Source organism: Haliotis rubra, unplaced genomic scaffold, assembly GCF_003918875.1.
Source record: "Haliotis rubra isolate DU_JTF1 unplaced genomic scaffold, ASM391887v1 Scf2153, whole genome shotgun sequence".
Classification (NCBI taxonomy): domain Eukaryota; kingdom Metazoa; phylum Mollusca; class Gastropoda; order Lepetellida; family Haliotidae; genus Haliotis; species Haliotis rubra.
In genome coordinates this window covers 40,680-60,945 of record NW_025766174.1, presented here as the reverse complement: position 1 = coordinate 60,945, position 20,266 = coordinate 40,680, and the positions used below count along the sequence as shown (strand labels likewise).

General features: G+C 38.7%; 1 long non-coding RNA gene across 1 annotated transcript; it reads right to left on the bottom strand.

The window, feature by feature from the left end:
* Positions 1–11,403: 11,403 nt before the first annotated feature.
* On the bottom strand, positions 11,404–11,823 carry LOC124276923. The gene is made up of 2 exons (XR_006898692.1): positions 11,783–11,823; positions 11,404–11,520 (listed from the first exon to the last, which is right to left on the bottom strand). It is a non-coding gene; the product is annotated as an uncharacterized LOC124276923 (long non-coding RNA).
* Positions 11,824–20,266: the final 8,443 nt, after the last annotated feature.

Below are 20,266 nucleotides of genomic sequence, written 5' to 3'. Positions count from 1 at the left end.
AGCTACATATACCTTTCATCCCCATACTGTAGCTACATATACCTTCAGCATCATACTGTATCTACATTCACCTTCACCCTCATACTATAGGAAGATCCACCTTCATCCTCATACTGTAGCTACATATACCTTCACCCTCATACTGTAGCTTAATATACCTTCACCCCTCATACACAGTAGCTATATCCACCTTTCTCACTCTCACACTGTAGCTATATATAACTTAATCCTCATACTGTAGCTACATATACTTTCACCTTCAAACTGTAGCTACATATACCTTCACCCTCATACTGTAGCTACATCCACTTTCTGTTTTCATACTGTAGCTACATATACCTTCTCACCCTCATACTGGTGTAGCTGCATCCACTTTCCCCCTTATATTGTAGCTACATTCACTGTCATCCCTCATACTGTAGCTACATATACCTTCACCCTAATACTGTAGCTTCATACACCTTCACCCCTCATACTGTTGCTACATACATCTTCACCCCTCATACTGTAGCTTTAACCACCTTCATCCTCATACTGTAGCTACATAAACCTTTACCCTCATACTGTAGCTACATACACCTTCATCCCTCATACTGTAGCTACATATACCTTCACCCTAATACTGTAGGGTTCATACACCTTTCACTCCTCATACTGTAGCTACATCCACTTTCATCCTCATACTGTATCTACATCCACCTCTCACCCCCTCATACTGTAGGTATATACACCTTCACCTTCATAGTTTAGCTACATCCGCCATCTTCTTCATACTGTAAGTACATATAACTTCATTCTCATACTGTAGCTACATATACTTTCACCCTCATACTGTAGCTACATATACCTTCACCCTCATACTGTAGCTACATCCACTTTCATTCTCATACTGCAGCTACATATACCTTCACCCTCATACTGTAGCTACATCCACCTTCACCATCATACTGTAGCTACATCCACTTTCATTCTCATACTGTAGCTACATATACCTTCACCCACATATTGTAGCTACATATACCTTCACCCTCATACTGTAGCTATATCCACGTTCACCTTCATACTGTAGCTACATATACTTTCCACCTCATACCGTAGATACATCCACCTTCACCCTCATACCGTAGCTACCTATTCCTTCACCCTCATACTGTAGCTAAATATACCTTCATCCTCATACTGTAGCCAGATCCCCCTTCATCCCCATACTGTAGCTACATATACCTTCACCCTCATACTGCAGCTACATCCACCTTCATCCTCATACTGTAGCAATATATACCTTCACCCTCATACTGTAGCTACCTATTCCTTCACCCTCATACTGTAGCTAAATATACCTTCATCCTCATACTGTAGCTACATCCACCTTCACACTCATACTGTAGTAAGATCCACCTTCATCCTCATACTGTAGCTACATATACCTTCATCCTCATACTGTAGCTACATATACCTTAACCCTCATACTGTAGCTACATATACATTTATTCTCATACTGTAGCTACATCCACCTTTCAACATCATACTGTAGATACATCCACCTTCACCCCTCATACTGTCGCAAGATCCACCTTCATCCCTCACATGCTGTAGCTAAAGCATATACATTCACCCTTATACTGTAGCTTAATATACCTTCACCCCCTCATACAGTAGCTATATCCACTTTCACTTCATATTGTAGCTATATATACCTTTTAATCCTCATACTGTAGCTACATATACTTTCACCTCATACTGTAGCTACATATACCTTCATCCTCATACAGTAGCTACATATACCTTCACCCTCATACTGTAGCTACATATGCATTCATTCTCATACTGTAGCTACATCCACCTTCACACTCATACTGTAGCTAAATCCACCTTCACACTCATACTGTAGCTACATATACCTTCATCCTCATACTGTAGCTAAATCCACGTTCGTCCTCATACTGTTACTACATTCACATTCATCGTCATACAGTAGCTACATCAACCTCCATCCTCAAACAGTAGCAACATCCACCCCCATCCTCATAGTGTATCTACATACACCCTCATCATCATACTGTAGCTACATCCACCTTTATCCTCATACTGTAGCTATATATACCTTCATCCCCTCATAGTGTAGCTACATATACATTCATCCCTCATACCGTAGCTACATATACCTTCATCCTCATACTGTAGCTACATATACCTTCAACATCATACTGTAGATACATCCACCCTTCTCACCTCTCATACTATTGCAAGATCCACCTTCATCCCTCATGCTGTAGCTACATATACATTCACCCCTTATACTGTAGCTTAATATACCTTTCACCCCTCATACAGTAGCTATATCCACTTTCACTCTCACATTGTAGCTTATATATACCTTTTAATCCTCATACTTGTAGCTACATATACTTTCACCTCATACTGTAGCTACATATACCTTCATCCTCATACAGTAGCTACATATACCTTCACCCCCTCATACTGTAGCTACATATGCATTCATTTCATATACTGTAGCTACATCCACCTTCACCCTCATACTGTAGCTAAATCCAATTTTCACCTCTCATACTGTAGCTACATATACCTTTCATCCTCATACTGTAGCTAAATCCACGTTCGTCCTCATACTGTTACTTACATTCAGATTCATCGTCATACAGTAGCTAAGCATCAACCCTCCATCCTCAAACAGTAGCAACATCCACCCCCATCCTCATAGTGTATCTAAGCATACACCTCATCATCATACTGTAGCTACATCCACCTTTATCCTCATACTGTAGCTATATATACCTTCATCCTCATAGTGTAGCTACATATACATTCATCCTCATACTGTAGCTACATGTACTCTTCATCCCCATACTGTAGCTACATACACCCTCATCATCATACTGTAGCTACATCCACCTTTTATCCTCATACTGTAGCTATATATACCTTTCATCCTCATACTGTAGCTACATATACCTTCATCCTCATACTGTTACTACATATACCTTCATCCTCATACTGTAGCTACATATACCTTCAACATCATACTGTAGCTACATCCACCTTCACCCTCATACTATAGCAAGATCCACCTTCATCCTCATGCTGTAGCTACATATACATTCACCCTTATACCGTAGCTTAATATACCTTCACCCTCATACAGTAGCTATATCCACCTTCACTCTCACACTGTAGCTATATATACCTTAATCCTCATACTGTAGCTACATATACTTTCACCTCATACTGTAGCTACATATACCTTCATCCTCATACAGTAGCTACATATACCTTCACCCTCATACTGTAGCTACATATGCATTCATTCTCATACTGTAGCTACATCCACCTTCACACTCATACTGTAGCTAAATCCACCTTCACCCTCATACTGTAGCTACATATAACTTCATCCCCTCATACTGTAGCTAAATTCATGTTCGTCCTCATACTGTTAATTAAGATTCACATTCATCGTCATACAGTAGCTACATCAACCTCCATCCTCAAACAGTAGCAACATCCACCCCCCATCCTCATAGTGTATCTACATACACCCCTCATCATCATACTGTAGCTACATCCACCTTTTATCCTCATACTGTAGCTATATATACCTTTCATCCCTCATAGTGTAGCTACATATACATTCATCCCTCATACCGTAGCTACATATACCTTCATCCTCATACTGTAGCTACATATACCTTCAACATCATACTGTAGCTACATCCACCTTCACCCTCATACTATAGCAAGATCCACCTTCATCCTCATGCTGTAGCTACATATACATTCACCCTTATACCGTAGCTTAATATACCTTCACCCTCATACAGTAGCTATATCCACCTTCACTCTCACACTGTAGCTATATATACCTTAATCCTCATACTGTAGCTACATATACTTTCACCTCATACTGTAGCTACATATACCTTCATCCTCATACAGTAGCTACATATACCTTCACCCTCATACTGTAGCTACATATGCATTCATTCTCATACTGTAGCTACATCCACCTTCACACTCATACTGTAGCTAAATCCACCTTCACACTCATACTGTAGCTACATATACCTTCATCCTCATACTGTAGCTAAATCCACGTTCGTCCTCATACTGTTACTACATTCACATTCATCGTCATACAGTAGCTACATCAACCTCCATCCTCAAACAGTAGCAACATCCACCCCCATCCTCATAGTGTATCTACATACACCCTCATCATCATACTGTAGCTACATCCACCTTTATCCTCATACTGTAGCTATATATACCTTCATCCTCATAGTGTAGCTACATATACATTCATCCTCATACCGTAGCTACATGTACCTTCATCCTCATACTGTAGCTACATATACCTTCAGCATCATACTGTATCTACATTCACCTTCACCCTCATACTATAGGAAGATCCACCTTCATCCTCATACTGTAGCTACATATACCTTCACCCTCATACTGTAGCTAAATATACCTTCACCCTCATACAGTAACTATATCCACCTTCACTCTCACACTGTAGCTATATATAACTTAATCCTCATACTGTAGCTACATATACTTTCACCTCAAACTGTAGCTACATATACCTTCACCCTCATACTGTAGCTACATCCACTTTCATTCTCATACTGTAGCTACATATACCTTCACCCTCATACTGTAGCTGCATCCACTTTCCCCCTTATATTGTAGCTACATTCACCGTCATCCTCATACTGTATCTACATATACCTTCACCCTGATACTGTAGCTACATATACCTTCACCATCATACTGTAGCTACATCCACTTTCATTCTCATACTGTAGCTACATATACCTTCACCCTCATATTGTAGCTACATATACCTCACCCTCATACTGTAGCTACAGATGACTTCATCCTCATACTGAAGCTACATCCAACTTCACCATCATACTATAGCTACATCCACTTTCATTCTCATACTGTAGCTACATATACCTTCACCCTCATATTGTAGCTACATATACCCTCACCCTCATACTGTAGCTACAGATGACTTCTTCCTCATACTGAAGCTACATATACCTTCTCCCTCATACTGTAGCTACATCCAATTTCATTCTCATACTGTAGCTACATATACCTTCACCCTCATATTGTAGCTACATATACCCTCACACTCATACTATAGCTACAGATGACTTTCACCTCATACTAAAGCTACATCCAACTTCACCATCATACTATAGCTTCATCCACTTCTCATTCTCATACTGTAGCTACATATACCTTTACCCTAATACTGTAGCTTCATACACCTTCACCCTCCTACTGTAGCTACATACATCTTTCACCCATACTGTAGCTTTAACCACCTTTCATCCTCATACTGTAGCATAAACATAAACCTTTACCCTCATACTGTAGCTACATACACCTTCATCCCTCATACTCTAGCTACATATACCTTTCAATTCCTAATACTGTAGGTTCATACACCTTTTAACTCTCACACTGTAGCTACATCCACTTTCTCATCCTCATACTGCATCTACAAATACCTTTCACCCCTCATACTGTAGGTATATACACCTTCACCTTCATAGTTTAGCTACATCCGCCATCTTCTTCATACTGTAAGTACATATAACTCCATTCTCATACTGTAGATAAATATACCTTCACCCCTCATACTGTAGCTACATCCGCCTACACCCCTCACACTCTAGCTATATATACCTTTTCAATCCCTCATACTGTAGCTACATATACTTTCACCCTCATACTGTAGCTACATCCACTTTCATTCCTCATACTGCAGCTACATATACCTTTCACCCTCATACTGTAGCTACATCCACTTTCTCATTCCTCATACTGCAGCTACATATACCTCACACCCTCATACTGTAGCTACATCCACCTTCACTCATCATACTGTAGCTACATCCACTTTCATTCTCATACTGTAGCTACATATACCTTCACCCACATACTGTAGCTACACATACCTTCACCCTCATACTGTAGCTACATCCACTTTCATTCCTCATACTGCAGCTACTTATACCTTCTGTAGCTACTCCACACATACTGTAGCTACATATACTTTCATACCTCTCATACTGTAGCTACATCCACTTTCTCATTCTCATACTGTAGCTACATATACCTTCATACCTTCACCCCACATACTGTAGCTACACATACCCTTTCACACCCTGATACCCTTCATATACTGTAGCTACATCCACTTTCATCTCTCATAACTGTAGCTACATATACCTTCACCCTCATACTGTAGCTACATCCACCTTCACTCATCATACTGTGAAGCGCTACATCCACTTTCATTCCTCATACTGCAGCCATACTATACCTTCTTTTCACCTTCTCATACTGTAGCTACATCCACCTTCACCATCATACTGTAGCTACATCCACTTTCTTTCATTCTCATACTGCAGCTACATATACCTTCACCCTCATACTGTAACTACATCCACTTTCATTCTCATACTGCAGCTACATATACCTTCACCCCCTCATACTGTAGCTACATCCACCTACACCATCATACTGTAGCTACATCCACTTTCATTCTCATACTGTAGCTACATATACCTTCATTTCTCCTCATACTGTAGCTACATCCACTTCTCATTCTCATACTGCAGCTACATATACCTTTTACCTCATATACTGTAGCTACATCCACCTTCACCATCATACTGTAGCACATCCACTTTCATTCTCATACTGTAGCTACATATACCTTCACCCACATACTGTAGCTACACATACCTTCACCCTCATACTGTAGCTACATCCACTTTCATTTTCCCTCATACTGCAGCTACTTATACCTTCACTTCACTCTACTGTAGCTACATATACTTTCACCCTGATACTGTAGCCACATCCACTTTCATTCCCCATACTGCAGCTACATATACCTTTCACCCTCATACTGTAGCTACATCCACTTTCATTCTCCTTTCATCAGCTATATACTGTAGCTACATCCACCTTCACTCATCATCATACTGTAGCTACATCCACTTTCATTCTCATACTGCAGCTACATATACCTTCACCCTCATACTGAAGCTACATCCACCTTCACCATCATACTGTAGCTACATTCACTTCTCATTCCCTTCCTCTCATACTGCAGCTACATATACCCTTCACCCTCATACTGTAACTACATCCACTTTCATTCTCATACTGCAGCTACATCCTTCACCCCCTCATACTGTAGCTACATCCACCTTCACTCATCATACTGTAGCTAAGATCCACTTTCCATACTGTAGCTACATATACCTCTCATACTGTAGCTACACATACCTTTCAAATTCCTCATACTGTAGCTATATCCACCTTCACCTTCATACTGTAGCTACATATACCTTCCACCTCATACTGTAGATACATCCACCTTCATCTTCATACTGTAGCTACATATACCTTCCACCTCATACTGTAGCTACATCAACCTCCATCCACATACAGTAGCTACATCCATCTCCATCCTCATAGTGTAACTATATACACCTTCACCCTCATACTGTAGCTACATCCACCTTCATCCTCATACTGTAGCTACATCCACCTTCATCCTCATACTGTAGCTACATATAACTTCATCCTCATACTGTAGCTACATATACCTTCATCCTCATACTGTAGCTACATCCACCTTCATCCTCATACTGTAGCTACATATACCTTCACCCTCATACTGTAGCTACATATACCTTCAGCCTCATACTGTAGCTACATCCACCTTCATCCTCATACTATAGCTACATCCACTTTCATCCTCATACTGTAGCTACATATACCTTCACCTCATACAGTAGCTCTATCCACCTTCACCCTCATACTGTAGCTACATATACCTTCATCCTCATACTCTAGCTACATATACCTACACCTTCATACTATAGCTATAACCACCCTTTATTATTATCATCATACTGTAGGTACATATACTCTTCATCCTAATACTGTAGCTACATACACATTCACTCCTCATATTGTAGCTAAGCATCCACCTTCATCCTCATACTGTAGCTACATCCCCTTCATCATGATTCTGTGTAGCTTTATACACCTTTACCTCATACTGTAGCTACATACATCTTTCATCCCTCATTCTGTAGCTACATATCCCTTTTATCCTCATACTGTAGCTAAGCATCCAAGTGCATCTTCATAGTGTAGCTACATCCACCTTCAACCTCATACTGGTGCTATATAAACCTTTCATCGTCATACTGTAACTACATCCATCTTCATCCTAATACTGTACATCATCCACTGTCAACCCTATACTGTAGCTACATCCACCTTTCGTCCCTCATACTGTAGCTACATATACCTTCACCCACATACTGTAGCTACATCCACCTTCATCCTCATACTGTAGCTACATCCACTTTCAATCTCATACTGTAGCTACATATACCTTCACCCTCATAATGTAGCTACATCCACCTTCACCCTCATATTGCAGCTACATCCACGTTCATCCTTATACTGTAGCTACATATACCTTCACCCGCATACTGTAGCTACATATACCTTCATCCTCATACTGTAGCTACGTATACCTTCAACATCATACTGTAACTAAATCCACCTTCACCCTCATACTGTAGCTACATCCACCTTTATCCTAATACTGTAGGTATATATACCTTCACCCTCATACTGTAGCTACATATACCTTCATCCTCATACTGTAGATACATATACCTTCACCCTAATATTGTAGCTACATACACCTTCACTCTCATACTGTCGCTACATCCACCTTCACCGTCATACAGTAGCTACATCCACTTTCATCCTCATAATGTAGCTACATATACCTTCACCCTCATACTGTAGCTATATGTACCTTCATCCTCATACTGTAGCTACATATACCTTCACCCTCATACTGTAGCTACATCCACCTCAACCCTCATACTGTAGCTACATCGACTGTCATCCCTCATACTGTAGGTACATATACCTTCACCCCCTCATATTGTAGCTACATATACCCTTTACTCACTCATACTGCTAGCTACAGATGACTTCATCCCTCATACTGAAGCTACATATACCTTCTCCCTCATACTGTAGCTACATCCACCTCATTCTCATACTGTAGCTACATATACCTTCACCCCTCATATTGTAGCTAAATATACCCACTCACCCCTCATACTGTAGCTACAGATGACTTCCACCCCTCATACTAAAGCTACATCCAACTTCACCATCATACTATAGCTTCATCCACTTTCATTCTCATACTGTAGCTACATATACCTTTTACCCTAATACTGTAGCTTCATACACCTTCACCCTCATACTGTAGCTACATACATCTTCACCCTCATACTGTAGCTTTAACCACCTTCATCCTCATACTGTAGCTACATAAACCTTTACCCTCATACTGTAGCTACATACACCTTCATCCTCATACTCTAGCTACATATACCTTCACCCTAATACTGTAGGTTCATACACCTTCACTCTCATACTGTAGCTACATCCACTTTCATCCTCATACTGTATCTACATATACCTTCACCCTCATACTGTAGGTATATACACCTTCACCTTCATAGTTTAGCTACATCCGCCATCTTCTTCATACTGTAAGTACATGTAACTTCATTCTCATACTGTAGATAAATATACCTTCACCCTCATACTGTAGCTACATCCGCCTACACCCTCACACTCTAGCTATATATATCTTAATCCTCATACTGTAGCTACATATACTTTCACCCTCATACTGTAGCTACATATACTTTCATTCTCATACTGTAGCTACATATACCTTCACCCTCATACTGTAGCTACATCCACTTTCATTCTCATACTGCAGCTACATATACCTTCACCCTCATACTGTAGCTACATCCACCTTCACCATCATACTGTAGCTACATCCACTTTCATTCTCATACTGTAGCTACATATACCTTCACCCACATATTGTAGCTACATATACCTTCACCCTCATACTGTAGCTACATCCACTTTCATTCTCATACTGTAGCTACATATACCTTCACCCTCATACTGTAGCTACATATACCTTCACCCTCATACTGTAGCTACATCCACTTTCATCCTCATACTGTAGCTACATATACCTTCACCCTCATACTGTAGCTACATCCACCTTCATCCTCATACTGTAGCTACATATACCTTCACCCCTCATACTGTAGCTACATCCACCTTCACCATCATACTGTAGCTACATCCACAGCAAAAATAACTGCGTTTCCGGACCCCGGAAACCTAACGGAAACAAAATGGAAACTTAAGTTTCAACTAGGTTTCCGGAACGTTTCTCTACATTTCCTTCAAGTTTCCGGAAAACGGAAACTTACAAATTACCCAGAAACCGGCATGGCTCCAGTGCGTTTCCGTTACCCAGTTTCCAGTGAGGGCTCCAGTGCGTTTCCGTTACCCAGTTTCCAGTGAGGGCTCCAGTGCGTTTCCGTTACCCAGTTTCCAGTAAGGCTCCAGTGCGTTTCCGTTACCCTTTTTCCTGTAGGGCTCCAGTGCGTTTCCGTTACCCAGATTCCTGTATGGTTCCAGTGCGTTTCCGTTACGCAGATTCCTATGAGGTTCCATTCGGTTCCCCTTATCCCTCTACTTTCAGATGGTTTCATATACATTGTATTTACTTAGTTCAATTATGATTCCCTGTGAATTTCTGTTTCTATTAATCACATTTACCATGTTCCATAAGTTTCAGTAAATCAGAATCTGTATGGATTCATTTGGTTTCAATCATTAGTATTCAGGGATTACCATATGTCCATATTAAATTATGATTATTCAACTAAATTAAGTGTAGTTGAAATGAGTGTATTATATATTTGAATGTATTAGGGTCATATATTTTATTCATGATACATTGAAATATAAAATAAACTCATTTCAACTACAGTTACCTCAACACCACATGGACATAGAAATAAATAAATACAAAATCAGGCATGTCAGTCGATTTCTCTTTATTCATCATAAACATATCATATCTATGTTTCAATGTTACAATTAAACATTGACACAAAGCACAGAGAGAGAGAGGGGTGTGTGTGTGTGTGTGTGTGTGGGGGGGGGTCATCACAGGCCCTATGGATTTGAAATTTTGTATGAGTAGTAGTTTGTTCAAATAACTATTATGGAGGGGTTGACATTTTTTAATTTGAGGGACATTAATTTTTAATCTTAGTCTCAGAAACAACAAATTTAGATGTTCTTGTCCTAAACAGGGTGACTACAGGAGATAATTGAATGTACATTTAGACATTCCATCCAATTTCTAAGACCTTTAGGTGGTTGGAAAGCATCTTGTTGGATGGTGTCGCAATTGTAAGTTCTTCATTTTGCCGCTGGAGCTTCAGACATCACTGGCGATGTCAATTCTAGGGTTAGGACTGCAGCCACCTTCTGTGTTCTTTTTCTCTGCCCAGCTAGATTCTTCAGGAGGTGTTGGAGTTTCTGGGGGAAAAAATGAAATTCTTGCACTGCGAAAGTTATGTCCAACATTTATTCTTGAGAGCGGCACTTGTTCTAATTAGATAATGGCACATTACGGTGATGGGTAATGACATGTGATAAGGAAAGTTATTCTATTACAGGTATATAGCGATGTGATAATATGTAGCACATCATGTCAGTGACTCAGGGTGTTTTAAACTGGTGTCAGGAAGTGTATAAACCGGTACAAATGATATTATATAATCCAGTTTCAGGAACTTACAGATCAGATTCTTTTGTTTCTTTTAGCATCTTTCCTGTGTTTTTCTTTCCTGTAATCTGCCGACGTCTTGCTCCTCCAGATTATCCAAAAGGTTTCTATTAAGAAAAGGAAATGAATTAATTTTCATTCGTCCAATAATAGATTATTACAATCCGACACAAACATTCATAAGTTTGATTATTATCATGTATCAAAACAAGTAATAAGTAATTGTGGTATATCAACTACATGTATATGCATTACTGCGAGGGTGTGAGAAGTTTTCTATTAACATGACAGACATGATTATGCAGCAAATATGCACTACATAATAGTATGCTATGTCAATTCTACTGCTAGTACTAGATACCTGACAATGAAATAATTAGATGCTAGATTTACCCAATGGTGAACAAGAAACGAATTAATTGTATTTTGTATTACTGACGTGTCTAATCTTATAAAACCCAATATATATCTTGATTATGATGACGAGCAATAATAAAACTTGGGGTAAGTTTTTTACCTTAAATAAGTAACTTTTAATGGATTTTCAAGGTACTCCGGGAACTTTTCCATGATTCTTCTCACAATAGCCTAAAACAAAATGAGACACACATTTGGATCATGAACATATGTCGATTGGTAATATTTTCCACCGGAATATCATGTACTACTGGTTTCATCTATATTTGTTGCCTTGCTGGATACATGTATAACAATTTCTTAAAATATATTTTATTCCATCAATAACCTGGAAAGGTGAACAAGCCAAGTGTCTTATATAAACGCCGCTCCAGTACACGGTTCCAATGTAGCTGGATACATAATTGAAATAGTCCGACAAGAAAAGAATAATACTGAGACAAAATTACACTCAGAAAAATGACTGAAGAATAAATATTTGGTTATGGTGTTGGTTGTGCCCAGCAACAAAATGAGCTGCCGCAGGAAATAAAAATTATATAAACATCAGACTCAACGTACAGGAACACAAGGGTATTCTTGTCTTATGGTTATATTTTAACGGAATGTTCAGCTGGTATCAACAATAATGTTGTTTTTAACAGATTTCACACCAAAATGCAATGTCCACATTAATAACCGTGGAGAAATCGAAATGCGAGCGCACCGTTACTGTAGATTCCTACCGAAAACGTTTAATTCGATGCAGACTGACTGCTATGATAAGAAGAAAATAATTAATTTTATCTGAAACCTACCTGCCAATTTCTCTGTCTTGGGTTTCCGTTGAGATCGCTTGAGTTCCCGGATCCTTGTTTCCAAAGCTTCGATTGTCAAGTTTGTTGCCATGTGTCAAGAAAACTATAGCAAGTATACAGACTGCCATTTCTACTACCTTACTCTCATAGACTTACTTGAAAACAACAACGAAGTTTTTCCAAGCTCGCGCGTACGTTTGAACAAAGATGGCGACATTTCAAACAAAGACTTATGGGTAGTCAATTAGGTTGTTTTTTTCATTTCTATTGTTAACACGCCAATAGTCTGCTTACCCTTCACAAGCTTGGAAAAACACTGATAACTGCAATATGTGTTTATGTAAATTGTTTGTTTTTACAATGTCCGTCACATCTCGCGAGGCCTCATTCATTCCAAATCAAGCGCTTCCGGTTTCGTGACAACAATTTTAGTATCTGATCTGACTGCCAGGTGGGCAGCACATGCTACCTCGACCGTGACGGACCCAGGGACTGGGCAGCTGTCAACCATGGCAGAATTTCCTCAACCTAAAGAGTGAAACAATATGAACGGTGGATGTATTTCCCGTAATAAAGTACTCCAGAAATCAGTATAAGCTTTTTTTCAGATTTTCCGACGCGTTGATCGTATATGACCGATCCAATTTGATCCTATTTCTGTGTTTTTTACCTGATATTTAGTCATATCAAGAACAATGTGATGGTTGATCACCTATTATTTTAAAACCACACAGCGTAGTTCCCTAAGATTCTGTAGTAAATTAATATTGCATGCAATAGAACGATTTTACCCGGTTTTTTTGTCATCTAGTGAACTTATAACAGGTATAGTACTACATGTTATGTAATATATGCATGCAGGTGCAGCAAAAGGAATTATCAGCTGAGTTAAAAAAACAAACACAGATGAAAGGATTAACCGATAACACGCTAATTGATTTATTACTTTTATCTTGCACGACGTCTTTGTCAAAAGATAGTCTTTATGTTTGTAGAGTTACTAACGTATACTGAAAAGGTTTAGTACCGTGACGTAGACATTTGTGATGTTTGTAACAACAATAAGGGCGACACACAGGGATTTTCAGGTTGACCGCACTTGGAGAACAATGGACATAATCTGTGATGATAGGCATGCAGGTGACACTAAATTCCCAAGTTGGAAACAAAATAAATTGTACAACGAAGTGATATCCGTAGAAAATACCAGATGTTAGATAATATTTTACATATTCATGACATGGCAACAACAATAAAATCCATTAAAATGACATCTTGGCACAAATTATTTTAATCATCATAATGATAAAACAATTTCATAATACATGTACATAGTATGACACTGCAGTTTCATTAAGCTTGAAACTGCTTTCTGCGAACGCAAGTACATTTATTCTTCCTGTTGACAAATCATCAGTGGTATTGTAAAATATATTTATCTTACATGTTGTATTTATTGCCACAGCGGATATTTATAAATTATACCTTTATATCATTGTTGACACGTTCGTGGTTACGTATGTCAGGATGTTTGGTGACTATGTCATCTACAGTGGAGACAGCTGAGACTCTACAACATAACCAGGACATCCAAGATGTAGCATTTCTCTAAAGCGTACCATCCATACATACAGCCTCGTGAAGTCGGAATGAACTTTTACTTTACACATGTAACTGCTGTTTTGCCATAATAAAAGTGATGAATTTGAAAGTATGGCCAGCATATTATGTACCAAATTGATGAGTTGGTGCTTAATCATATCAATCAAAACAAGCTAAGTGAGTTCAATTTCATTGATTTTCATCATGTAAGTGAACAAGGGGTGAGTTCGTGTCACCTATTTCGCTAGGGTATTTCAGATAGCTAATCCCTTAAAACAACATGCACCGTTTCTAAAGAATTGTGACATTATGTAAAAACTTGTCAGGTGTATTATCTTTGGTGTCCAGTGAAACCCGGTCACGTGACATGGAACAGTTTTTGGGGCAGCTGCCGATGAATGGCATATCGTTCCATTATGTGGATACTGATGGATACTTTTCTCGAACAAGGTAATAGCCCATTAGTTTTGTTATAACGTTAGTTGGTTTTAAGTTTGATATCTGTATTTTGTTTTCATTTCTTGTAGCATTCAACAAAATTATTCCACAAACAACATTGTTCATGTGAGTTATAAGCCCCCACCTCTCCTCTTCTGATAATCCAGGGCGTACCCAACAAGATCTCTTAGTTTTTCAGGTTGTAAACTGATTCCCTTATATTTTAGGTACTCTATGACATATCTAGAAAGCCATTTAATAAATTTATGAGGTTCCAAAGTTCTTATAAATATGATAATGGATCAATAATGATAATGCTATAATTAAAAGGCAAAACGTTCATTGACTTAATTTTCTTCAATCCCAACATTTTTCACCACTGGCAGATGACGTTAAACTTAAACATATTTTATATCTATAAGTCTACTGTGTAATTTGTTGAAGCCTGTATTATGTTCTTTTATTGATATTTACGAAACTATTGTCCTTTTAGTACAGTTATGTGTTATGTGCATAACCACACCCAGTTAGTTGTATTAGTATGTATCACTTTGAGAAAAACAAATGGAAAGCCAATGGGTAACTGAAACCTAATGGAGCCTTATCGGTTCCTCAGTAATTTAAAGGCATCTGTGAGTGTACCTAACAAATCCGTTAAGGAGACAAAGTAGAATCTTAAGTTTCCGTAATATGGTTTAACTTTTCCTGAAATTATTCTTCTTTCATGTGACAGTATCTTTTATTTGAATTCTGGTGTACAAAAACACTGAGATCACTAAACTGAAACTTATATACATGGAATACATAGACAGTTTAGCGTAGGTTAATGTCGGTTATATGCGGTATATACTGGTATATATGGAGTAATTTCCTCTACGTTCGTTTCATTGACGTTCCCATCAATGATGGTTTCCAGCTGCTTTATGCAATGGAAACTACCAATGATACTTTACTTTAAATTTCCGTTTCTGGAAACTAACTTTGTTGGTTTCCGGTAGTTTACAGTCGCTGAAACTAACCTTGGAAATTTAAATTTTAATGTGTGCATTATATATAAAAACAAATCACCTGTCTGCGAAAGACAGTAAAATAACTAGTCTATCACAAATGTACACTAAAAACATATAACCATAAACACTTTAACAGTACAGTATAAAAATGGGCTATTGCTTTTCCTCCCTGCATGAGCCCAAGCTGGATACTGTATATAGAAATTATTTTACAAGTGTAACAGTAAATTAATATAGCCCCCAATGGAACAACACAAAGCTAAGTTTGCCATTTCATCTAAGCTGAAACCAACAGACTTGTCAGTATCCGGGTACAGAAACCTAGCTGAAACCTACATTACCCAGTATCCAATAGGTTTCCGCAACAACGGAAACTAAGTCATATTGTTATGAATCTTTCAGCGACCTGAAACTAAATGGAAACTCATAATGACAGTTTCAGTTGTAGAAATCAGACGGAAACCTAGATTTGTTAGTTTCAATTTTGTAAACTACGCGGAAACTCACATTGTCTGTTTCCGGATGCTGAAACCTAGCGGAAACGTACATTACCCAGTATCCATTAGGTTTCCGCAAAAATGGAAACGAAGTTATTTTTGCTGTGTATAATTTTTTTTTTACCAAGATGCCAAATTTAATACTTTCTAAGGATAATTACGATTAATCTAAGGTAGGAAACAAACGACGGTGTCGGTGACCTAAATTAAGAATCCTCGCACAGGGCTTACTTGCGCTGTTCTATTGATGTGACTGCTCCCTATGTTAAGATGAACGTTACCACTAAAATAAACGATAACAGTTGATGGCGGTTTACGTTCGGATTAAATATCTTCTCTAAATTATTTTAATTACATCTGTCATTAACGTAAACCATATGGGGCAATATGAACGTCGCATTTCTACTACCAACGTAAGTTTAGTTCAGTACATCCAGATGAAGCTGAGTAGTCAAGCGACATTCCACGATTGCATTGTGGGGAATGCAAACATTGCAAATGTTACCGTGTCGCTGAAAACTTGTGAGTCGAATTGACACATTTGAACCGTCGGAAAACACAAACGTAGTGAATCCACCAGTGACGTTAGCTGCGTGAAGCAACTGCAAAACCAAGAAACGGGATGCAACGGAGTAGTTTTAGGAGGCTATACGAGGCGATGACAACTGACACGCATCGTGACGTCGCTTACATTGTGACGTAATGCAAAATTGTTCGATTACGAGGGGCAGGACTAGAATGGCACAGTGACGTCAATACATTGTGACGTAATGCAAAAAGTGCACATTATCGTCTGATAAAGTACTGATGGCGTCTTTGATCTTTCACCGAAGCATCTTAGAAAAACTAAGCAAAGCGTCCTCGTCCTTTAACTATAATAGTTCAGGGCAAAAGTGTGCTTTATTACACTATACATGGTGGTAGAGCGAACTGTATTTCTTAAATGTTATTGTTACTCTAACGTTTCTTTAGGCGTTTAGGGCATAAAGCCCAAGTCTTTACTGAATAAAGAATCGAATCGAATCGAAACGAGTGTAGGAACAGTCTATTACCGGTATTGCTTAAACACCACGCTTGTGTGTAGGAAAGATTATTCGTTTCTTGTGAAAACAATATTATACATGGGGACACTCTTTTACCGGTTATCAATTAATTAATTAATCTATTGGAAATGTGGCTTTACCTGCTACAGCCATGTAATTGAAATGTGGCCTTCCCGGCAATAGTCATTTTTGAAATGTGGCTTTCCCGGCCTGACACCTTTAGATTTACCATATTCTTACGATATCTCAGTGATCCAATAGTTTCGAAAATAGGCTACAGTCTACGATTTCATATCTCAGTGATCCGATAGTTTCGAAAATAAGCTACAGTCTACGATTTCATAACGAGACATCAATGCATATACAGCACAGAACAATTAACATTGTTGTCAAAGGATTAATCAAATCAGAAACCAAGCACATTTATAATAATGGCAAACGCTCAGGTCAATGTTCGGTTTATTCCAGAAGAAGAGACACTGTCCACTGGAAGTGCTGCACAAAGACTGCACCTCTACCATCAACACCAAGAACAACCTCGTCAGCAGCTACAGAGACAACAACAACCATGCACCAGGCCCCTGCTAAAATAGTGGGACAAGTGGGAAGACCCCGAAACCAAGCACATTTATAATCCAGCCCCACCGTTGCTTGTCGAAAACAAAGAGGACGACCCTAAACCATGCAACAACAGAACAAACAGCCGACAAGTAACATTAACAAACGTTTTGTAGTAATTCACAACAAATGTTGGGGAAATACTTCAGTGCCATAGTACTATAAATGAAAATTCCAAACTTAGTATTCCATCAGAGCCAATCCACAAATATTGAAAAAGCAAATATATTAGCTTTCTTCCCCATCAACTGCGACGAATATTTCAAAATTGAAATAAAATGTTTTCTCCCAAAACCATATAACATCCACCTACTGGATGGAGTGAAACAATAGTGAGTGAGTGAGTTTAGTTTCACGCCGCATTCAAAAATATTCCAGCTATATGGTGGCGGTCCGTAAATAATCGAGTCTGGACCAGACAATCCAGTGATCAACAGCATGAGCATCGATCTGCACAATTGGGAACCAAAGAACATCAGCTACATTCCCATTAACCAACCTCTCATCCAAATGTTGAAATTATTTCTACAGTAGGCTACAACGCTTCAGTAAAATTTGGATTTCTATTATCATCTCCAATCCCCAATTATCAAACCAAAGAGAGCCACAGGGGCCCATATGTCCAACCTGTCACATTAGTACAATCACAGAAGCTATAATAACAGGCTTAGATTCAAACTTTCAACAGACCAAAGCAACTTCCTGCAAACCTGCAATCTTCAGACTATATTCTTTTAGAACCAGATAATAAAACAGCAAGAGCACAAAAGGGACATACTGTGTACAATTTACTGACTTAAATACTGAAGAATCTGGTTTTCTGTTCACAAAAGCTTGAAAACGAAATGGGTGCTGTCTTAATTTCTACTTACAACAAGGGATACCCTGCCAGCAAATAATTTGATGCAAACACGAATTACATGTACAAAACCCAAAGTCAAGCCTGTAGAATTTGTCTGCCACAAATATTACATTGTTTGAAGGGTTTTCAGCTAAAACTGGGGCGGTGGGGTAGCCTAATGGTTAAAGCGTTGGCTCGTCACGCCGAAGACCCGGGTTCGAATCCCCACATGGGCACAATGTGTGAAGCCCATTTCTGGTGTCCCCGCCGTGATGTTACTGGAATATTGCTAAAAGCGGCGTAAAACCAAACTCAGTCAGTCAGTCAGTCAGCTAAAACTATATATTGTATTTGTTTGTTTTTTTTTTGTTTTTGTCAGTTAGAGTTTTTAAAATATGATTGATTTAACCCCTGGATGCCACAGGGACATATATCCTTCCCCTTCAACCCTCAATTTCAAGTCCAATAAAAATTGAAATATCCCATGCAAAAGAATTACAAAATACCTTTAGAATACAGCACCACAAACTTTAAAAATACGTCATAATACCCTTTTACGTAATGTAATGTGATTTTGTTCGAAAGCACGTTCTCGAAACAATGCCCTATGACGCCTGCATGGCAACACGGTTGTCTGGCTCAGCGAGTGCGTATAAGCTCCGCTCACTGGTGTTTCATCGAGCTATGTCATTGCATAAGCCCAACGATGTTGAGAGTTTCCAGTAGTTGTATACCGGCGGATGCGCAATATTTTGCAAGCACCAGTTTGAAATATTTTTCTTTTTTCACTAATACGCTCATATTTATTTGTATTACGGGCTGCTGAGGTGTTATGTTTTGTGTATTTTGTATTTTGTAATTTTTAATTTACATATATATTTTTGTCATTCAGTAATTTGCACCATTACATAGAAAAGTGTTTTATTAGTATTTTAATTTTCGAAGCGGTAATAATGCATTACACTAGACACGTCAGTAGTGTTTGTGCCGGTTCGGTCAATGCATTCTATTTATTAGGATTAATTCAAGGGATTAGGGTTAGGGTTAGGGTTGAGGTTGGGGACCTAATGCAATATAGTAGGTACATGTCCGGTGGTTCGGTCAATGCATTCTATTTATTAGGATTATTTCAAGGGGTTAGGGTTAGGGCTGAGGGTTTAGGGTTAGGGTTAGGGACCTAATCCAATATAGCAGGTACATGTCCGGTGTGAGTACCATTTGTTGTTTTTCCTT